Genomic DNA, 4,878 nt, shown 5'->3' on the forward strand with positions numbered 1-4,878 from the left:
AGATCCCCAGCTCTCGGCAGGCACGCAGGTCTTCATCTCATCCGACCGTAGGGAGGGAAAAAAATCCGGAGTTTCTCCATTAGGCTTGCGACCAGAATGACCATAGCAACTTAAATGCCTAGGCGTTATTATAGGGGTTTTTAAGATGCACGGGCTACGTCAGAATTTACGGATCCTGACTCCAGGAAGGCATGCGCTGTTTTTACTCTAACCGACTCTGCAGACATCAGCAGGAATCCTTCAAGGGAGGAAAAAAAAAAATCTCACGTTGGTGGCGGCGACGAATCTGCAGCCCCGTCCCCTCCTCCAAAAATGAGAAGGATGATAATAAAACAAAAAGAAGGGAAAACTTCAGGCGTCCAAGGCTGGTGTCCAGAGTCCTCCGGGGGCTCGGCTGGCGTCCATCGGCCGGGCGCGGGCGGCGGGCGGCGGCGGCGGCGGGAGCGAGGGGCGCCGCGGCAGGACCCGCGTGCCGCCGGCGGCCGCGAACAGGTGTCGCCGGGGCGCGGGGCGAGGTGGCCGGAGCGCTCCTCCTGCGCAGCCCCGCGGCGCGCAGAGTGGCGCAGGCGGCGGCATTGGGCCGGGTTTAAGGTAGCGCCGCGCCGCCCGTGCTCCCCGCGGTCCTAGCGCCCGCCGCGCCCTCCGCGCTGCGGCAGGCCCCGCGCCGCGCGCGGGAGCGCGGGGACCAGGGGACGCCCCGAGCCCCCGGTCTCACAAAGGAGGCGCGAGACCGCGGGCCCCTGGGCCTCTGCGGCCGCGTCGCTCACGCGGAGTCGCAGCCGCGAAGCTAACCCCTCGTTCGCTGCGGCGGCGGAGGTGCAAACTGAATCGGGAGAACTAGTTTTCCCACTTGGGGCTCGGGGGCTGCTTTGAGTTAAATAAAACTTAGCTAAGAGTTGGAGTGAAGGGGGCTGATTTAACGAGCTTGAACGGACCCCACAGTTCCGCTCTCATCGCTCCTGCAGACAGGAGCAAGCGGCGCGGCAGGTGGGACCGGTGAGGCGGGGGCGGGCGACTGTGCGCCCAGCCCCCTCCCACGCGCGCACACCGGCCGCAGTGGCCGCTCCTGGCCGGCTTCGGGGCTCTCCCGGCGTCTCACAAGCCGGCGCTGCGTTTAGGTCCCGCCCCGCGGCGCGGCCGGCTTGGGTGAGGGGGCGCCCGAGCACCGCCTCGCGCCGCGAGCTCGCCTGCGTCTGCGGAGAGTCCGGGTGCAGGAGCGCGCGCCGGGGGCTCCCCCTACCCCGGAACCCTGGACCGCGCTCCGAGGGGCGAGCTGGACCCGCCCTCGGGGAATGAGAAAGCCGAGGGCCCCGGGTCCCTCGCGGCCCCGAAGCCGCCGCCGAGCTGAGGGAACCCGGTGCGGGGAGCGCCCGAGGGTCGCGGACGCTGCTTCCTGCTCTAAACCCGCGGGACGCACGTGGAAGTCGGAGCCCCGAGCCCGGGGCTCGGTTCTGCTGGCGGCCGGCGGCCCTCGCGCCCAACCCCGGGCTCGGGACAAAGAAATCCGGCGCCCGAGCGGCCGGGGAGCCGCGCGGCGCGCCCTGCGCCCGATCCCCGCGGGGCCGGTTGGAGCGCGGCACCCCCACGCCCACCCCCAGCCCGCCAGAGCGCCCGGCTCGCCCCTGCTCCTCTTTGTTCACATTGTCTTAGAAACGGCCAGACTCTCGGGGCCAGACGGTGAAAGTTGCCGAGACTGAGCACCGCTCCAGGCCGCGGGACGTGCCAGGGAGAAGCAAGGTGGGACGCAGACCGCGGCCCCGGCGCTGGGAGAAGTAACTGCAGCGTTTTTATGGGGAGAAGTCGGGCCCGCCTCTGCGGCCGGCTCACGGCTGGCGGCGAAGGACCGGGCTGGCCCTACTCGGCACGGAGGGCTGTCGCCGGAAGACGAAAGGGAGCAATGAATCTGCAGATTTCTCGGGCGCCGGAGGTGCCGGCGACCCGGGGCGACCTGCCCCTGCCCCCCAGGCTGGAAGGCGTGCTCGGCCTGCCGGGGGGAGGGAGGGGGCGCGGCGTCCTGCCCCTCCGTGCCCACACCCGCCGCCGCAGTCCCGGGTCACTGCGCGTCCGGGGCTGCCTCGTGCGTCTCGCTTACGTGTGCGCGGAGCTCCGGAGCCCTGCCCTGCGGCCTTTACAGCAGTCACGTCGACGGTGGGCTTGAACCTGAACTGCCCGGCGGCAGACACCAGAGGCGGGGGAGGAGGTGTCCCTTCTCAGAAACCACCCGAGCTGCTCGCATCCACCACGGAGGCGGCCAGCGGCGCTGGGCTAGGCGGGGGCGTTACTGGACCACTTGGGTACAATGCGCCGGGTTGCTTACTTTTTTTTTTTTTTTTTTTTGGTAAAACCTAATGAAGAAAGACAGGCAGGCGGGCAGACGGAAGGAGCGATGCAGAGCGAGGGAGCCGCCCGACTCGGCAGGCCGAGCGGCACGTGGGCACGGGCCCTGAGGCCGGGCTGGGGACGCTTCCCACCCGCCGGCCGCGAGCGCATTCTTTCGGTCTGGATTTGGACCGGCAGCCAATGAGCCGAGAGCATTTCCGCTTCCGAACCCCGCAGCCGCGTGACGGCTACAGTAAAAGCGCTGCGGCGGCGGGCGAGCCCCCGCGAGCCGGTGGAGCACCTTCCCCGCCGCCGGGCGCCCCTCTCCGCCGCAGTATCTCCGCCCGCGCTCCTCTGCGGCTCCACCCCCGGCTGCAGGCAGTGTACGCGGCTCCCTCGCCCACCGGCTAGCTCCCCCTGCCCCTCGTGCAGGGACGGAAGCCGTGTCCTTCCTCTCGCCCATCACACCCGGTTTCTGCGGACCTCACCCACCCCTCGGGGCGGACGCCCTGCAGACCTTCCCGGCTCCGCCGTGGTGCACGACTCCCCTGCCCTGGCCTGTGCGTGTGCTGCACGGGTATTCTTCAGTTAGTGCACAGAGGCTTAGCTCCCAGAGGACCCAGGCCTTGCTTTCTTAGAGGCACGCGGTGTCACCGCCTCGGAAGACTGTTGTTAGGAATAAAAGAGAAAATGCCCATGGAACAGGCAGCACACAATAGAAGCTTAAGACGTGGTGGCTGTGACCACACACTTCCTAACACAGCTCCGTGGCTTCATCTGCGCGCGGGGTATTAGCAAACACTGTTACTGATTTGAACCCAAAGCCCCCGTTAGGCTACCTCTTCCCAGTACGTTCATCCTTCTGGTTTCCCCGCCTTCCAGTTTGCCCCCTGTCTTTCCTGCTGATAATTTAGTCCTCGGACGCAAACAGGAGACTTGACAAGGGAAGTGAAGAGATTCGGAGGGGAGTGCGCACTAGGACGGGGTGGCATGCCTGCACCCGGCTTTGCCACCCCACCCGCTCCCTGCGACTTCCGGTTCCTCCCTCGCAGTCCTGCTGAGCGGATGCAAAGATGGGGCTAGGATACCTGTGTGTAAAGTGGCCTGAAGCTATTGACTCGCTACAAACCTAAGGAGGCATTGGAAATAGTGCTCTGTCCACCCCCGCTGCTTACTCCATCCGCGTGTGTCTCCTTTGATTTCCTTGGACCCCCAAACGCAGACCATCCAGAACCCTTTCATTCTTTTTCTACAACAACCAGGTAAGGGGTCTCTGTCCTTCCATCTCCATCCCCCCATCCCCCCACCCAATAGCCCTTCCTCTACTGGTGGGCTTCTTGTGAGAACTGGGAGGAGGGACAGTGGTTCCCGAAGGTTGAAGTCAGTTCCCACTCTGACCCCCATGGACTAGATTTGAGCTTTAATGATGAAGACAGAACCACAGTGGCCAACATTGATCCGTGGCTTCCTGTGCTCCAGAGACTCTACTAAGGGCTTTCCTGCTTTATCTTTTTAACCCTCAGACTACCTTACGAGGTAGGTACTGTTGCTATCCCATTGTACACCAGAGGAAATTGGCTTATAAAAGTTAAGTAACAGTACCCAGTGCCATGGTGCTCCTAAGTCGTGGAGCCAAGTCCACAGACCTCAGACCCCTATGGTGCAGACCCCAGCTGCCCTCTGTTTTACTGAACATATGCTTGTAAACATTTAGAAATAGCATGTTTCCGTAAAATAAACATATACACATAAAAACAACCAGTTAAAATATGTAAGGAAGAAATAAAGGCCACACTTAAAATAGGAAAAAGATAAGATTCACAGGAAAAAACTTAACAGAAATGCACAAAATTTATATGAATAAATGTGTTTAAAGCTCTCTAGGGACATAAAAGAAAACGTGAATAAATGGAATGCCACACAATGTTCTTAAATGGAAAAGCTAAATTTCATAAATATGCAATCATTCCTAAATTAATCTAAAAACAGCATCATAATAATACTATCAGCTGTTTTTATTAGAAGAACTGATGCTAAAATTAATATACAAATTTTAAATTGACAAAAAATGTTTGAAATTGACATTAAAAATGAAAAAGTAACTAGCAGCCATAAATATTTTAAAGCTGTACTAATTAAAACAGAGTAACATCATCCTATAACATTCATTTTAGCATGTGAATAAAGAGATAAAGCAATAACAGAATAGGAATCACAGAAATAGACACAAATGCATATTGGAATTTAATACATAATAGTCAATGGGGGAAAAATGTGAACTATTGAGTAAATGATTTTGAAAAACTAGAGAGTAGATATCTAAATAGTATATAGTAGTGTCTATACTTCACATTCTACATGAAGATGAAACCTAAATGGAGCAAATATTTAAACATAAAATATAAAACCATAACAAGTACTAGAAGGAATAATGGAAGAGTTCCTTTATAATCTGAGTTATGAAGGCCTTACTAATTGTATCACAGAATTAAAATGTCTAAAAGAGAGTAATAATAAATTCAACACACACAAAACATTTGTTTAACTGCATGGGGAGAA

Source organism: Budorcas taxicolor, chromosome 12, assembly GCF_023091745.1.
Source record: "Budorcas taxicolor isolate Tak-1 chromosome 12, Takin1.1, whole genome shotgun sequence".
NCBI classification, from domain to species: domain Eukaryota; kingdom Metazoa; phylum Chordata; class Mammalia; order Artiodactyla; family Bovidae; genus Budorcas; species Budorcas taxicolor.